General features: G+C 41.4%; 2 pseudogenes; one reads left to right on the forward strand and one right to left on the reverse strand.

Moving 5' to 3' along the window:
• Positions 1-5,580: 5,580 nt before the first annotated feature.
• LOC123943507 lies at positions 5,581-6,603 on the reverse strand (annotated as a pseudogene).
• Positions 6,604-12,832: 6,229 nt separating this feature from the next.
• Positions 12,833-17,674, forward strand: LOC123943508 (annotated as a pseudogene).
• The last annotated feature ends 1,550 nt before the right edge of the window (positions 17,675-19,224 follow it).

Here is a 19,224-nt window from a genome sequence, read left to right on the forward strand (position 1 = left end):
CAGTGGCTCTTTTCCTTCTTCCTTCTTGAGTGATGCTCTAGACCTCATTCCATGAACTCTCTTTGAACCAGTTTTGCTGTCCTGCTGGACCCATCACCATTGGGTGAATAAAGCCCTGACACATGTCTGTTCTATATTTGTATGGAGTCATGGGTTTAGCTTTTTGACAAAGGCAATTCAGTTTTCTGGGAGGTCTGGTCTTGTAGCTTCTGAGAATTTCAATTTTCTTTTTTTCTTGCCATAAACCTTTTACTGACTGAGTTCACCCATAGCTCTTCCTTTGAATGAAAAGGTACAAAATTTCACCTTGTGCATGGCTTTCTATCATTAAAAGTTTGCATGGTGACTGGCATCTTAAAAAGGAACTTTGCTGGAAAGCGCTCTGCCATGTGGGGGCTATTTTACAGAGACAGTGATGGAAAAGTTGAGCTAAGGGAAAAAGAACTGATACACGTCATACAACTATGGCTTGAGCACCTTTTCCTCTGGGCTGGGCTGGTGAACAGAGATGGCAGGCCTGGGCCAAGGCCTGGACTGACTGATTATAGGACTGACCATGGAAAATTGCCAGACATCTCTAAGACAGAGCTTTCCTTGCTTGCAAAGCCAGAGGAATGCCACCTGCTGCCCCACTTTCGCATGCAGTCCCATCTCAGGTCCAAAGCAGACCCTATGAGGTAGCAGGTGAATCAATCTTGCTCTGGGATATGGTGATCCAACCACATCCCCAGGCCGCCCTTTGTCTTTGGCCTTTGTCACCAACTATGCCAAAGATCCAGAGTGCTCGGGTTGAGTCTGGGGTTTCCATTGTCCTTTGAGACCCATCTTCCCTGATGGCTGTGAGGGTCCAATCTGGAATGGCCTGGAAATTGAGGTGAAATCTATAATTCTGATCACCAGTTCTGATGTGGAGCAGGGAGTTTCCCCACATCATCAAGCAATTCTTTGACCCTTGATGGCTTTCCTACGATTTAACCCAATTCTGACACTATCTGCCTGGAGAAAACATCAGATCTCACAAGTTAAAGGCTCAGCCCCATGACACTGCCCCTTCCTTTGATGACAGTTGCAGGTCCAGATTATCACCTGTGCTTCTGACTGATCCACTATAAATCAGAGGTTCCCATGACCCTCTCCTTGGGTCTGAGTAATTTGCTGGAGTGGCTCACAGAACTAGAGAAACATTTTTACTTACTAGATTACTGTTTATTATAAAAGGATATAACTCAGGAATAGACAGAAGGAAGAGATGCACGAGGTAAAATATGGGGGAAGGCACACAGAGCTTGTATGCCCTCTCTGGGAGCACCACTCTCCAAGCACCTCCACATATTCACAACCCCAAAAGCTCCCTAACACCATTCTTTCTGGGTTTTTATTACATATACTGAACCAATTAAAGTATTGACCATTCGCTATTAATCTCCATCTCTCTCCTCTCCCTGAGGTTGGATGGGTGGGACTAAAGGTTCTAACTTCCTAATCACATGGTTGATGCCTCTGGTAAATAGCTCCCATCCTTAGGGAAACTAGGAGCTTTTCAAAAGTCTTTTTTTTTTTTCACACAAAAAAATATACTTATATGGTGCTAAACCCTTGGGAATTCCAAGGGAGACTTTTTTCTAGGAACAGGAGAAAGAGCATACATATATTGCTTATTATAAGTTATAATATCACATTTACCTTCTGGGAACATCCCCAAGTCACCCGAGACTCTTTGAGGCATGGACCATATACAGAGGGAGGGAAATTCACTCACTTCTCATTTGACAGAACCTAATTTCTGCATTCTTATCCCCAGGGTGTTTCTTTCCCTGGACCATGGAACCATGAACACAAACCAGGTGTAGGAATTAGTTGGAAACAGGACTGGCAATAGTCATATGAATGAGGGTCTTGGATGCCAGGATGAGGTGGTTAGGTTTTGTCTTGTGCCCACAGGATATCTATAGATGATTTTTTAGGGGCAGCGGCCTTGGCAATGCAAAAGAAGAAGCCGATTTGAGAGACTGGGCAAAAATTATCTTCTGGACTGAAAACTCACTCCACTCCTCCTCTTGGGGAGAGAGAGATTAAAAGGGATGCTGGGTCATGGTGCTGAGAAGAGGAAGCACAGTGATAAAACTATGAATAGGCAAGTTGATAGAAAAAAAAAAAACCAACAACCAGGTTTGGACACCAGGTAATAAGACAAATAAAAACAATATTTATAACACTAGTTAATATACCTAGGCATTTGGATTCTAGAAATCCTGGGAAGTTAACAGTCTTGGCTCTAGCTATCCTGTTGAGGTAGGCAGAGCTGGGAAGAAAAGCCATGCTCACCATATTCCTCCTCTAGCCATTCTAATCAATTCACTCATTCTTCGGAACGCCTTACCGCCCTCCCTGGGTTGCTAGCTAGGTCTTCCCAGATACTATGTCAGTGGCCTCCAAGACAGCAAGTGCTTCTTGCTCTCCCTGACTGTCTCTGTCTGGTCCTTTCTTACTCTCTCTCTCTCAGTGCAGTCTCCCTATCCTGCTTCTATCCTAAACCATTTCCTGAGGAGGTTCTAGTCACTTTTTAGGGTTCCAGAGACTGTCTACATGCCCAAATAGAAACTTTTAGCTTATACTCTTTTCTCATTGTTCATAATAAAATTTCCATGGTCAGTTAAACACCACATTCACACCTCAAATGGGACATGCTCCCAAAGGAACTTACTATCTTTGCCTACTAAACCCACCTTTCCCTCAGCGTGAATCTCTTCTATTTTTACTTCTTGTAGTTCCCACAAGCGGGTGCCTGTTGAGTCTTCTCTCGTGACTGTGCCCTGTAGTCTCTTCTGTGTGTGTTGTCCTTTCTTTTGCTTTTTGCATGATGAAATGCCTCCTACAGCCTTTGAGACTCATTTCAGATGATACTCTTGCATGAAATGTTCTCTGGCCCCCTAGTCGCTTGGCACCCATGCTGGGCTCAGGGTCCCCTGCCCTCCCTCCCCACCATATACCTGTCTTCCAACTAAACTGTGATATTCTTTGTGATGGGATTATGTCTTTTACAAATCTGGTTGTGTCTCTTACACCAGGCATACCATAGGCCTTCAAAATGTTGATTAGATTTGTTGATTTCAGTTCAACGATGACTGAGTGAATAAACACATGAAGAGATGAAGTGAATGAAACCCCACATTGCAATATTTATGTCCAAGAGATTTTATATTTTGTGGGACTGATGCCCCAACAGTGGACTACTTACATTAAATAAGTAAACAATAGCAATTTAAATTAGAAACGAGTCCTTTATTATGAAAATGTGTGATGTTGTCAAGCTGTAGGATATTTTGTTAAATATTGTCAAACTTTATTAAATAATTGTCAAGTACCTGGAAACTGTCAGAAGGAAGAAAGTACATATGAAACAAAATGTGACCCACTTGGAAATGTCAAATGATTATTATATATCGCTATAAATCATTATAGCTCTTTGAGACAGCTCTTTGACACCTCAAGATACTTGAGTTCCAGGATTCAGACTCAGTTCTGCTAACAGCCATCTGGTGGTCCTGCACAAAGTCCTTCATCCTTCTACTCTACTGTTCTCATTTGCAAAGTAAGGACTTCATAATGATGTAGTTTTGGAATGTAGGTGAGGTTTGGTTGGGTGAGATCCAGAGCCGATGGCCAACAAAGAATTCTTGAGACATCTTTGGTGCAAAATGGTGGTTTCACTAAAGCACTCCGGGGACAGGACCCATGAGCAGAAAGAGGTAGTGCACCAGGGTTTTTGAGAGGTGGCTGAATATATATTTAGGAGTAGGGGGAGGTTAGGAAGAGAAAGGTTTGCAAGAGGATTTTCATATGTTAAAGAAGAATGGCAGGATTATCTAGAGCCCTTACCATTGTTAAGTTAATGTTGTTTTTCCTTCTAGCAAGGCATTAAGATAGTTGGAAGCTTCCTGGAGGAAATGTCACACATACCCCACCCAAGAGTGAGAGAGGGGTTTGTGGGATGTCAGCTTGTGCTTTGTCCTCAGTTTGGCTTTTGCTCCTTCACTAATAATATTAAGGATTCTCATTGCTTTTTATTTTATTAAATGCAATGGTTCTTGTTAAGTACATTGCTTTTTATACATAAGTCTGTTTGTGAAAGGGGCTTTCATGTGTTTACCCATTGCTATAATGTGTAGAGAGACAGCAAGGATGTTCAATTTAATCAGGTGACACAGCCAAAACTAAGTGTGTGTAAGTGGCATATCATAGACAGGGAAAATTAAGTTAGGTGACTTTGTTGGGATCACCAAGGAGGGAATACATAATTCAAGCAACCAGAAAAAGAATCTATCCCACTCACAAACGGAGAGACCAGCTTTGTTTTTATACATGACTGGCTGGATTGAACACACAAATGAAAATCAGACAAACTTGTAATCAATTTTGAGACCCTCAGTGGCAATAGCTTGTTTCTGTTTTATCTTTTGGAACAAAGCTGGCTTGCCTGGAGAGAGCAGCAGTGAGGAAAGTCTTCTGGACTCCATGACTGTGTTGAACATTATTACATGTTTCCTTCCCAGTATCTGCTGCACAGAAGACTTAGTGTGAGATGTTCAGTGGAAAATAAAATTCTAGGGTTGAATAAATGTGAGAGATGCTGAAAAGTGAGAGATGCTGCACACTCAATTTTTTCTCTTACAAATTCCCAGTGTTTGTTAATATGGAAGACAGATTTCCTGCAGCAAAGGGACCTACTAAGGCATTTACATAACAGTTCATATAAATCAGAGTTTCAAAACCCCATCTGTCAAGTTCTACTCAAAATTCGTTAACTCTTTGTTACTCCAAGTACGGTTATAAGCATAGAAATGGGGAAATATATTTAGAAATTTTTATAGAAATGTGACACGCAACAACACTATGTGTCATCAGGGGATTGTTTGTTAGTTAGTAGATGTGGACCAGTTCAGGAGTTGGGGATGAGTTCTTTGCTGTGTGAGCTGTACACTAGCCATGTGCATAGGGACCATGTTACAATGTGCAAACTTTAAGGGTGATTTTTCAACTACAATTCATGCTTATGCATCTGAGAAAATGGAAGTATTTCATCCATAACATCTTTTTTTTTTTACAGTTATTATGATTTTTTTTAAGAAATAGAAAACCCTTTAATTAACATGTTTTACGTTTACAGTTTATTAGCTAATCGACAGAAAAGTCATCGGTGGTTACTTCAACTGAGCTACTAGTTTCTGCAAGGAACGGCATTCCATCTGCAGTTGTGGAGCCAAAGGAAAGGACTCTGCAGAACCTGGCCCCGTGGATTTCCACATGAATACCTTCTCAAGCAGAAGATAGGGCGGCAGGAGCAAAGGGACGTTGCACCTAGCACACCCTAAGCCGCACCGCGCGCAGCCCCCGGAGCGTCTCCACCACTGTGGGCTAGTTAAGACTGCAGCGCCACTCTTCCCTGCTCATGCGCCAGGGGAGGGAACGCTATTGTGGTCGTTCACTGATGTTTGGTCATAGAAACAGAAACACAGGCAGACAGGGGTGAAGGACAAAGGCTGGGGCGTGCTGGGCCGCTCCTCCTAACGATGTACACCTTCAGGCTAGTGAAAAGTGAAACGCTTCTTTGGTTCTCGGACAAATGGCTTTGTCATCTTGACAGATGGCACGAGAGTTGTAGCCATAGCTGTAGCCGTTGGGCAGCCTCAGGGCCGGGTTGTTCTCCATCATCACGTCCCCCGAACTCTTGCACAGCAGGCGGGAATTGGTGCAGGGGGCCATGAGCAGGCGCTGTGCTGCTAGTTCAGGGAGTGACCACACTCAGGCTAGTCAGGGCTCTTGGAGTTGGCATCCTCCTTGGAGCACTGTGATGTCTTTATCTCCAAGAAGCTGGCCTACAGAGTGAAGGTGAACACAGAGTTGTCCCCAGCTGGTGCAACCAGTAGTTGTGCAGGAACTGCTGGCTCAGCATCCGCTACCGGCTGGTCCTTGTAGGGCCACGATGTGCCTGTCTGGCAGGAAGGTGAGCACGCCCATGACCTGGTGCACCTTGGCCAGCTGGCTCCCTTCAGCCTGACCAAAGCTCTCTCTTGCATGCCTCGTGCCGTCCAGTCTCTAGTTCTGCCGGAGGAGTTCAAACAACTCCTGAATATTTAGGCTGAACTCCAGGCAGCTCTTCATGCCACTCTGGGGTACAAGCTTCCAGCGTTGTAGTAGCCTCAGCAAAGCAGGTGCTCCACCATCATGCCGTCAAGGCGCTTCCCCTTCCACAAGCGGCTGCCACGGACTGGTGGCTGTTACTCCTTGAGTTGCTCGACCTTGCGTTTGCATAGCTTGGTGCTCTCAGCTTTCACCTGAATGGACTCCACCACCTTTCTCTTGAGGACTAAGCTTCTCCCACGTGCCATCGAGTAGGCTGACCATAGAGACGCCAGTGGGGCAGCCGCTCAAGGTCTTTGCCAGCTCAGCCACCACCATAAGGATGTGGTTCATCTCCGGGACGATGTGTTTTTGAGCAGTTTGAAGGCATTTATTCAGTGTTTTGTAGGGCACCATGAGATTCAGGTATGCCTGCATCTTCAGGGTCTTGGAGAGCCGAGCCGCTGATTCCTACACTGCCATGTTTAATCCATCAAAACATTAGCCACAATCATTGTAATTTAAAACCAAGCCAGGGTCAGTGTAACTAAGGGAAATTTATTTTATTTAATTTTAATCCTAATTTGCTGACATTGGAACAATATTTCGAATTTTTTAACTAAGACAAGACACACGGAGTAAGATGAAGTGGGAGGTTGGAAGTGGTCTGAGACAATGAAGACCAAATGAGTCTGTTCTCATATTACTCAGAAGTACTATTTCTTGTGTACTGAATTTGTGGTTTCTTTTTTTTTTAATTTTTTATTTATTTCTTATTTTTTAATAAACATATAATGTATTTTTATCCCCAGGGGTACAGGTCTGTGAATCGCCAGGTTTACACAGTTCACAGCACTCATAGCACATACCCTCCCCAATGTCCATAACCCCCTCCGCATCTCTCAACCCCCCCTCCCCCCAGCAACCCTCAGTTTGTTCTGTGAGATTAAGAGTCACTTATGGTTTGTCTCCCTCCCAATCCCATCTTGTTTCATTTATTCTTCTCCTATCCCCCTAACCCCACATGTTGCATCTCCACTTCCTCATATCAGGGAGATCATATGATAGTTGTCTTTCTCCGATTGACTTATTTCACTAAGCATGATACCCTCTAGTTCCATCCACGTCATCGCAAATGGCAAAATTTCATTTCTTTTGATGGCTGCATAGTATTCCATTGTGTATATATATTGTGGTTTCTTTCTAAAGTTTCTTTCTTTTTTTTTTTTTTTAAATAGAGGTGATATTCATGTAGCATTAAAGTAGCCATTTTAAGGAGTACTGTAAGGACCTATTTAGCCAGAGCAACTCCATCTGGGGTAAATAGCCATGTTGTTTGTGCAGTAAGCTTAAATTGACTCCCCCCCCCGCCGAGAAACTTACTTAGAAGGAAGTCCAGGCTGAAAAACAACCTGAGGGTTTTGAAGGGGCGGGGGGTGGGAGGTTGGGGAACCAGGTGGAGGGTAATAGAGAGGGCACGTTTTGCATGGAGCACTGGGTGTGGGGCAAAAACAATGAGTACTGTTATGCTGGAAAAAAAAAAAAAAAGTAAGTCCAGGAAACCAGTAAAATGTAGTTGGCTAGTTCCTGATAACAGAGCCCAGAATACAAGGACGAGTCAGGCCAGATGGAGACATCTAATCAGTACGAAGTACTGTTTGTAACAGTGAGAAAGTCTTGCCCAAACCAAAATGACTCCATCTTGGGAAGGACAACAATCTTATTATTCACACTGAATATGTTAACTGACTAAGCCTTCTCAGAAAGTACTGTTTGTAACAGTTCCTGGTATGGGGTAATCTTGAATAACAAGTCACAAGACCAGAGGAAATTAGCCAATCAGCAAGAGACACATAAACCCGGTGGGTTGAGATACCAAGATATGGGTTGCAGTTTTACCCAATAAAAGGTAGCCTGTAAGATTGGGAGGGGTTGCTCTCTTTGGAGGTGGCCCTGACCACCTCGATTCTTCAGCCTGTAAGCTGGGGTGGTCAATCTCTTCGGAGATGACCCTGGCTGGTCAGTCTGACTTCTAATGCTTGGTATAGAATAAAGCTTTGCATAACTTTAACTTTTTTTCAGTCTCATTCCACTGGCCAGTCAGTCTGACTTCTAATGCTTGGCATAAAATAAAGTTTTAAATAACTTTCACCTTGTCTCAGTCTCTTTTCTTTGATAACGGACCCAACAGTACCATTTACTTCATAATTTTGTACAACCTGAATTTGCTTTTGTGCCTGTGGTTGAAGGTGAGAGAGCAAAACCATTGGTGCAGTCTCTGCAGAGATACACTGGCCAGTGAAGCAAGGACACAGTCAAAAACTTAAGTGGTTCCCAATAGGGAATGAAGAATTGGGTTAAAACAATAAAAAATTAGAAGAAAAGTATGGGATTTAAGGGCAACTATGAGATGTTTAATATTATGCATCGAAATATTACACACTAGTAACTTTGACGGGTTCTAATAAAGCTGAACTTCCGACAACACCTATGAAAATGGTATTGATATGGTTCCTTTGAAATGCTGGGTGAATGTGACACAAAGAATGTACTGAAGTATCGCCAATATGACAAGTACAGCTAGTGACATGCTCCTCCTTTTTTCCTGATGAAAACACAGACAATGATACACAATACCCCAGGGAGGGGTAGCCCTTTTGGTAGACATTCAGTTGAATGTGGTGGTGGTGTGAAGAAAGAACTTTGTCTTTCACCTTCATTATTAATAAATGCACAAGCTCTGAAGTGCGGGAAGCCACGAAGGATCACCTAGTTAACAAAGGTGGTTGGAGCGGTTTAGTTTTGCACAGAAGGTTGTTCTGATGTTGAAGTGACAATGACAGGTAGCTATTCTGGACCAGGTACCAGGTAAGTCAACCCATGGCTTTTTTCCCTAAGCAAGTTTTTGCTACCTCACAAAATGTCTGCACATTAAGTAATGTATTTATTTAGTTAGTTTTATTTATTTTTTAGATTTTATTTATTTATTTTAGAGAAAGAGAGTACACGTGCACATTCAGCGGCAGAGCGAGAAGGAGAAACAGACTCCCATGCTAAGCTGGGAACCCACTGTGGGGCTCGATCCTGGGACCCTGGGATCATGATCTCAGCCAAAGTCAGATGCTTCACCAACTGAGCCACCCAGATGTCCTTAAATAATACATTTAAAGACAGGCAGATTGATTAGAAAAACAAATCCAGTTCTCTAGCACTTCCAGTATCCATGTCCTTTCCAGGCTCTCCCGACAGGAAATGGACTCCATTTCCCTCTCTGTGAATCTGGTTTGGCTTTTTACATGTGTTGGCAAGCAGAATGCAGAGAAAGTAAAGGCATGTTAATTTTGACCCTAAGGCCTCACAGAGCCTTGGCTGCTTCTCTCTTGGATCCCTGCCAAGCCTGGGCTAGTCTAATGGGTAATGGGAGGCGGAGGTCTCCATCACCTGCACTCTGCCAACGGCCTACTTGCTCCCGGACAAGTGACACTCCCTGGCACAACCACTCCCACACTGAGCAGCCTGTGGTTAGCAGCTGCCCAGGGAAGCATAGCCAAGCTCAACTGAGTCTGGCACAGATGCCAGAAATGACCAGTTGACCCAAAGATGTGAGAGCAGTCATCAACAGTTATTGTTTAAGTCCTAGCATTTTTGAAAATGTAGCAAAAACTGTGAATTATATAAAGGCGCAGCTTTGGGATGATTCTTTTTATGATGTACCATGAAAGCAGATCATAAAAAAAAAAAAACTGGTTTTGTATATCTGTGTGTAATAGTTTGAAAAATTCTGCCAAGAATGTTTAAACTTCTGAACAAACTTGAGTGTTTTTTTAAGATGAGAAGGCAGTTTGGTTCCAACTTTTTTCATGATGTAAATGGGAGAGATGTGCCCCCTTGTCTGTTATCTTCAGCATTTTCCCTGATCCTAATGCTTCTCTGTAAGGAGGAAAGACAATGTGGATTTCAAGGACAGATAAGATTGAAGGGCAGAAGTAAAATTAAGAAGTGTGGAGGAGGGGAGGGCACGTTTTGCATGGAGCACTGGGTGTTGTGCAAAAAGAATGAATACTGTTACGCTGAAAAAATAAATAAAATGGAAAAGAAGAAAAAAAAAAGGAAAAAAATGTGTTATAAAAACTGATAATGGTGTTTGGACAAACAAAAAACCAGCTGTATTAAAAACACTATTAGTGTCAAAAAAAAAAAAAAGAAGAAGTGTGGAGGAGTAATGTCTACTGATTGTGTATAGTAGGCTTGTCAGAGTTAGCAAAACAAACAAACATATACAAGGTATCCAGTAAATTTGAATTTATATTAATAACAAATAATTTTTAGTGTATATCTCAATATTGCACAGGACATACTTACACTAATATATATATATAAACTGTAGTTATATAGTTGTTCTGAAATTCAATTGTAACGGGGACTCTTGCATTTAATGTGGTAATCCTATTACATAATTTAAATTGCATTTGTAATTCATCACTTATAATTCTGGTTTTCCTTGCATTATTGTCATACATCCTATGGAGAACACTGGCAAAAATTAAGGGTGTCTATCTTGGAAAAAGTCATGCTTGCTGAGTGATACATTGTGTACATGTTCATGGGTGTAAGTTGACTCAAATAGAAATTGGGGTCCAGAATGATTATGGGGGAAAAGAAGTGAGCAAGAAGCAAATGAAGTTTGTTTAGTGTAACAAATAAGCTGGAATTCAACAGGAGTACTATATGGGTGCCTGGGTGGTTCAGTGGGTTGTTTGCCTTTGACTTTGGTTATGATCCAGGATCCTGGGACTGAGTCCTTCATCAGGCTCCTTGTTCAGCCAGGAGTCTGGTTCTCCCTCTCCCTCGGTTGTGCTTGTTCTTTCTCAAATAAATAAATAAAATCTTATTGTCAAATAAATAAATAAATAAATAAAATCTTAAAAGAAAATAACAAAGGGGTGCCATAAAGGAACACTCCTTATTTTTAATTAGGACAAAATTAACACACATGCACATACACACACATACTCATACTTTAGTAGGCATGTACATGTGATATACAGACTTCTTTTTCTTGGCTTAGAACATATACAAAAAGAATTCTTGTATTGAATGTAAGGTCATCAGTTTTCATTCTCCATGTTGAGATTGCTCTGGAAAAAAACAAAACAAAACAAACAAATCATGATGTTCTTAAAAATAGTATATCTATTCTCAGAGGCAAAGTACTCAGTAAAAAACCTTATCTTCAGCTATACATTTTAGCTAGTGTTTCTAGAAATTTGAATCTGAACCCCATTGGCTAGAAGAGAAGCTGGGTACCCACAAGAAAGGACCCTGTGACACCATGGCAAGGGTATATGGTAATGACATGCACTGTTTTTCCCCAAAGACACCATGACCATTTATTCAGGTAAACAGCCACTGGGAAATTGACATGTTTAAGTCATACCTGCTTCCTGGGGGCTACTTGCACCCAGGGACTGGTCCATAGGTGGCTACAAAATCCCAGGTCTCTTGCCTTTGAGGTGGACTGTACTGAGGCATTACAGTTCACTTGCTCCCTCTGCTCCTTCTTGCATTCCTCCCTCTCACAGGCTTCTGAGAACACTCCCATTGAAAATCCTGCACACGTTCTCAGAGCCCGTTTCCCAGGAAACCTGACCCTTAGGAGCACACCATTCTATAATCATTTAATGGTTCTCCCTTGGACCAATAAAAATTAGGCGGTATGGTTTTATTTTCTCAGCAACCTGTAATTTGAATGAAATTGCTTAAGGATATTTGTTCATCATGCTGTTTGACTCAGAGGAGTAACTGTGGGGTCTATCTCAATTATAAGCTTGAAATCATCAAAACACCCTGCCTCGCCTTCTGATTTCTTCACAATCGGTATCTAACTATCCTTGAGATAGAGCCCTGGCTAACAGAAGCAAACACAACCTTGGTTTACTTACTGCTGCGTTACTTACTGAATAAAGGGAGATTTGAGGCAGGAATAAAGGGAGAAATAATGAAAACAACTTCCCTCTGTCCTTCACAGATGATGACAGACTGTCTTCTGCTGCCTGAGTTAAACATTGGCCCACTGTGGATACAAACACACTGGGTCCCCTTCTGTGGGCAGAAAGAATGGAACGGGGCTGGCTCTTGGTGGTGGGGATATGTTACTTTTCCCAAGGTGGGGGATGGGATTGTGGTGCTAAATATTTTCTTTAGGCATTTAAGCAGTGTTCCACATTTGGCATTTCCTAGAGTTCCCAACTACTTCCTTGTGTGTTAAATTTCCATTGGACACTTAAAACTGGCTATCATGAAATATTCCAAACTCAGCATGTTTGTAAGTAAACTCAAGCCCTTTGCTGCTGATTGCCATCTTTGTTTATCTTGTATTCTTATATTTTAAAAAAAATTAATTAACAAATTTTAAGATTATTTATTTGAGAGAGAGATAGTGAAAGAGAGCATGAGCAGGGGACAGAGGCCAAGGAGAGGGAGAAGCAGGCTCCCATTGAGCAGGGAACCCAATGCAGGGTTCCATCCCAGGACCCTGGGATCATGACCTGGGCTGAAGGCAGATGCTTAACTGACTGAGCCACCCAGGCATCCTATCGTTTTTTGTTTGTTTGTTTGTTTAAGATTCTATTTTTCTTTCCACACTACCCAGGGAGGGGTCAATACAATGTTGTTTTGTGTTCCCATCATAACTTAAAGGGAAACTTTCACAATGTCTGGAGCCCTTATGTTCTGCAAATGAAGGAGGATATCCTCAAATTTCTTGCAGCAGGAACCCACTTAGGTGGCCCTAACCTTGACTCCCAAATGGAACAGTGTATGGACAAATGCAAAAGTGATGGTATCTACATCATAAATCTGAAGAGAACCTGGGAGAAACTTCTGCTGGCAGCTTGGGTCATTATTGCCCTTGTAAACCCAGCTGATGTCAGTGTCATATCATCCAGGAATACTGGCCAGCAAACTGGGCTAAAGTTTGCTGCTGCTACTGGAGCCACTCTTATTGCTGGCCTCTTCACTCCTGGAACCTTCAGGAACCAGATCCAGGCAGCCTTCCTGGAGCCCAGACTTCTTGTGGTTGCTGATCCCAGGGCTGACCACCAGCCTCTCACAGAGGCTTCTTATGTTAACCTGCCTACCATTTTTCTGCATAACACAGACTCTCCTCTGCACTATGTGGACGTTACCATCCCTTGCGATAACCAGGGAGCTCACTCAGCAGGTCTGAGGTGGTGGATGCTGGCCAGGGAAGTTCTGCGCATGCGTGACACCATTTCCCATGAACATCCATGGGAGGTCGTGCCTGTTCTCTACTTCTACAGAGATTCTGAGGAGAATGAAAAGGAAGAGCAGGCTGCTGCTTAAAAGGCTGTGACCAAGGAGGAATTTCAGGATGAATGGACTACTCCAGCTCCCGAGTTTACCGCTACTCAACCTGAAGTCACAGAATGGTCTGAAGGCCTTCAGGTGCCTCCCGTGCCTATTTAGCAGTTCCCTACTGAAGACTAGAGAGCTCAGCTGGCCACTGAAGACTGGTCTGCAGCTCCCCCTGCTTAGGCCACTGAATGGGTAGAAAAATCATTGAATGGTCTTAGCAGCTCTTGCACAAAAGGAAACAAAATGGAAATAAGGTTGATAGAAAATAAAGTTTCTTAAAAAAAAAAAAAGAAAGAAAAAAGAAAAAAATATTTTAAAGTAATTTCTATACCAGTGTGGGTTTTGAACTCACAACCCTAAGATCAAGGGTCACATGCTCTATCAGTTGACCCAGCCTTGTGTTCCCTTTCTTGGTTGCTAGTGCCTGTACTCATCCTGCCCCCCAAGTTGGAAATCTAGAACTTATTCTTGATCGCTTTTATAACTTGATATATTCCTGATTTTATTTCAAAGTGGGGCTTGGGAGTCACCTCATCTTTGAAGGCTTCCTGAACTCAGTGGTAGAGCTCATCAGAGGCCACCACAGTTTTATCTTCTACCATTTGGAATTGAGAAAAAGTTCCCTTTTCCAACTCTGCAAATCCATGATTTTTAGATTCTATTTTCTTTTACTCCTACTTCAAAATTGGCCAGTTCTTTTTCTGAGTTCCTCCGTCCCCTTTTTTTTTCGTAAAAATGTACTAACTGCAACCTATAACAACTAGCATAGACTAGTTCCATTTTCTAACCTCTTCCATTTGAGTTATAAGTTCATTAGGCATATGATCTGACTTCTGAGTTATGGCAAACAATGGTTTTACAAGATATTTTCCTACTGTATTATGTAGATTGTGATCTTTTTGCCCTCCAATAATAATTTTCTCACAAGCATGCTGCCTGACACCTAGTCTATACCACATATTATAAATTCTTCATGATGTCCCCAATCCTGGTACTAATATTTTGTATGATAGATTCACATGATAGATTAGGCTTTGCTGTGGTAATAACTCCAGAAAGTCATGGTTTAAGGAGCATATTTTTCTTTTCTTTTTCTTCATGGGACATGTCTATAAGTGGTTGGGTCTCTATATTGTCACTTCTGTCTCCAGACCAACAGGAATGTGCCATCTGGAGTGTGGATGGTTTCTGTGGCAGGGTGCAAGAGTCCATGATAAATCTTAGTCCTTAAACCTTCTGCCCAGCAATGACACACACAACTTCTGCTCACACTTTGGTGGTCAAACATGCGATGTGTCCACATCTCATGAGTGGCAAGGAGGTGGAAATAAGATCCTATCTCTGGCCTAACTCATGGCCACCATGGTACAGTTCACTGAACCTTGGAAATATGCAACGATTTAGTAATTCATATATATATATATTTTCTTCTTTTTAAAAAAGTTTTTATTTTTAAACAATCTCTATACCCAATAGGGGGCTTAAACTCACAATTGTGAAATCAAGAGTTGCATGCTCTATCAACTGAGCCAGCCAGGCACCCCTTGTATATTTTCTTTTCAGAAGATCTTTAATTGTTAGATTATTCTTTATTCACTTTAAATTATGATTTGGAACTCATTTATACTGTTTCTGGTTTGTCTAGCTTTACCATTAGACCTTGAACAAACATGTTATGCATATTTTTCTATCAACATTAAGAAGTAATGATAGTTGCCATACATTGCCAGAGGGAATGTTTAGCTGTTTAGAAAACAGTTTGGCAGTTCCTAAAAATGATAAATAGAGTTTCCACATGACCCAGCAATTACACTTGCAGGTAATTAACTAAGATTTGAATACATGTGTCCACATAAACATGTGCATACAAATATTCAGGGAAGCATTATTCATAATGTCCAAAAAGTGGAAGCAAGCTGAATGTCCATGAAGAGATGGAAGAATAGACAAAATGTCATCTGTCCATATGATGGATTATTAATTCAGCCTTAGAAAGAAATGAAATATTGATACATGTTACAATATGCTGAACTTCAAAACATTAACCAGAAATCATGAACATACTGAACATAATGAAATAACCAGTCATGATGGACCATATTTTATATGATTCCATTTATATTAAATGTTTAGAATAGGCAAATATATGCAGACATAAAGTAGATTAGTGGTTGAGAAGGGCTTGGGGAGATGTGGGTAGGGAGAGTGATTGTAAATGTGTATGGTATTTCTTTATGCACTAATGAAAATGTTCTGGAATTAGATAGTGGTGGTTATACAGCTCTGTAAATATAATAAAAACCATTGGATTGTATGCTTTGCTTACTTATTTTTAATTAATTAATTTTTAAAAAGTAGGCTCCATGTCCAACGTGGGGCTTGAACTTATAATCCTGAGATCAAGAGCTGCATGTTCTACGGACTGAGACAGCCAGGCACCCCTTGATTATGAACTTTATGATATGTGAATTATATCTCAATAAAGGCATTATTTAGAGAAAAAGGTAATCAGATGTGTAGTCTTCATATCCTGAGCAAGATGAGACTATTAATGCACTTTCAGGCACCCCCCTCTCCCCATCCTTGGGTTTATTTAAGGTACTTTTATTTAAGAGACTTTTATTTAAGGGACTTTTCACTTCTACTGGTCCTGACCTACATTATCCTTCTAAATTCATAGATCTGCAAAGGGAATAATGAGGCATCTAACATATAGGTGTAGGATTTTAAATCTGCTCCATAACCAATGATACCCACAAGTTTCAAGATACTGTTTGTGAGAACATATCGAGAAACTAAAGAAAGAATGACAATTGTAGAATCATTTCTGTGGATGTATTCCTTAAAGCCAGGATTCATCTGAGCAAATGCCAAATGCTAACTTTGTAGTTGTGTACACATATTACAAAAGAGGAAAAACATCCTCTGTGATTCTAAACAGAGTAGAGGGGAAATATGGAGAGGAGAATATGTTGTTTGAAAAATCATATTTCAGCTTACCATTGCTTTCATTTGTTTTCAGTCATAGTATTCATTTAGATGTCCTAGATAAATCAAAGGAGGGCATGGGCTATTTCTGTTTATCCAGAGGGCTCATGGGTCAAACTATTTTACAATTGCATTTGGTCTACTGTGCATGTACCTACAAATGTGTTTAACATATAAATGTTCTGCTCTCTGGCTAGATCACATCTCCAGTGCACAAGAGGTCATGTCTTCCACGTCTTCCACAGGGGGTCCTGGAAAGCATGGTATATGTTCATGACACAACCTTGGCTTCTTTGATTGTAAATGCTGGGTAACAGTTATCTCTCTTACAATCACCAGCAATATGGGTGAATTTAAATAAGAATATTCAAGAGGATGTGAACAAAAACCATGAGGTTGTTGGGTCCCCCAATAATGGGTCCATGATTAAAGGAGCAAGACCGATACAAAGCAAAGGTCAAGCAAAGCTTTATTTCACATCAACATCAAGAATCAAATGGAACACTCAGGGCCATGCCTCTTACAGAGAGGGCAAACCTCTCTCTGCTTCACAGACTAGCTTTTAAGGGCAAAGGCCATGTGATAGGGCCTGGCCATGAACAGTTGGCTAATGAAATTGTAACACACAGAGAAAGCTGCACAGTCATGCTAGGTCACACATAAGTGACCAATTGAATTACAATTTACCCTAGTAGATATTTGAATTAGCCTATCACGTTGGTCAGAATTGGCACCCAAAGGCTCCCAAAGGGTGGGGCCCATACTCATTGGTAACTAGGGAGACAGTATGTGCCCCACACTGATCGATGTCTCCACCTGACCTGACCCACCCTTGTATTTGGGCTTTGTTACCTGGGACTAGTTTCCGGGACTTGTTTTTAAGTAAGTCCCCCTGGGGGGTGCAGGGTCAATTTAAGTTTTACTGCATAAACAACAAAACAGCAATTCAACGGGGGTGGGGCCGCTTTGGCTGAATAGGCCCTTACAGAGGTTAGTCCTGAGTTTTTCAGTGGTGAATCTTCACTGAGAAGAAACAAGTGAAGAGGAGAGATTAAGGACTTGGTTGTGGGGACTCCTGCTGTAAGCCATTCACTGCACACTTCACCTGCAGGTGTGGCAAGATGCCCAGGTTTATGAAGGAACAACGAGCATGGAACAAGTGAGTGTCCAGTTCTACAATGAATGGTAGCATCTCCATACCCCTCATGGGTTAGCTTGCTGAGTAACTTGAACTCAGCCCTCAGCTGCAGTGACAGCCACAACCATTGTGGCCACATGGTCCCTGAACTATGTGGGTGCTGCTCCCTGTCCTGGGCTTCCCAGTTTTGAGGAAAGCTGTGGCTGAGCCCACTGCAACCAGTTCAAGTAAAGGCTCAGAATGACGAGGATCAACATGAATTTGGGCCCGTGTTAAGAGCTTTCTTGCAGGTCTGTTCATTGACTATAGAGATTTGATCATAAAAATATGACACCTGCTACATTTGAATTTCAGATAAATGATAAATAATGTTTTAGTCTAAGTATATCCCAAATACTTCACATTTAGCTGAGTGTCCTATATTTTATCTGGCAACCCTAATTGGCTGGTATTTCAACCTCAGAGATACCATGCAATCATAGAGTTAAGTGGAACCTTAAAGGTTTACTTATTCACTGCATTACATTAGTTAAAACATATCTGAACTGCCCTCATCAAGATTAGATCCTACCTCTCTTAAAGAACTCCTTTACTTCAAGGAAATTCTAGCATCTATTCTAAATCCACTCTTGAGGTATCTTTAATCCATGTGCCTGTGTGGTGAATGTGAGTATGTGCAAGTGTATGTGTGTGCATGTGTGTGTTCATGCACATGTGTGCATATGCACCCTAGGGTATGTGTGTGTATGTTTGATCACATCTGTGTGGCTGGTCATTGCATCCCTCTGTAGAACAAAGAACCATGCGCTTGCAGACCTGGATTAGGCCCTCTGTCAGATTTGTCTTCTGTCATTTGTGAGCTCTGGAATTACTGGTGAGTCATAGAGCCCAGCAGAATAGGACACTTTGTAACAGTTATAGAAAATAGGATGATCTTAACAAAGACCTATTTATTCCAAACTCTCAGGCAAGATCTCTTCAAAGGTAGGATGAATAAAATATGCCAAATGATACTTTTAAAGGCAGAATCATGTTTCTCGCACCTTAGCATATAATTTACCGAACTGAGATGTCAGTCATTATAAATGCATGTGATCACTTTTTTTTGAGGTGTATAAACCTTCTAAAATGAGAAATGAAAGAAGCACTCAACAACTCATGCCAGGAGTCTGCTTATAGAGAAATTTTTTTACGTGTTGGAAATACAGCTACCAGCAAATGTGATAGGTTATTCCTACATATGGAAAAAGAAATGTGTATTTTGATCTTCAAAGGACAAAAAGGCACTTTGTGGCCTTATCCAATTTCATACCAGACATCTATGTAAATTATGTAACTTGCTCCTGAGAACAGCAGGGTGGTCTCTTGGTACTTTCCCCCCCTTGATTTAGTTTCAAGTTTAAGAAGTTGATGCAGCTGAATGGAAACAACTTTTTTTTATTATTATTATTACCTTTTTCAAATTTTTATCCATGTAAATTGTTTTCCCCAAAGAAGGAAAAAAGAGTGATATAAATCCTTGGCTGGTTGCTATCAACTCTGCAGCTACTTCTGTGACTTTCAGTGCAGTGTGAGGTATGCATGTTTACCTATATGTGTGT

Source organism: Meles meles, chromosome 6 (genome assembly GCF_922984935.1).
Source record: "Meles meles chromosome 6, mMelMel3.1 paternal haplotype, whole genome shotgun sequence".
Lineage (NCBI taxonomy): Eukaryota > Metazoa > Chordata > Mammalia > Carnivora > Mustelidae > Meles > Meles meles.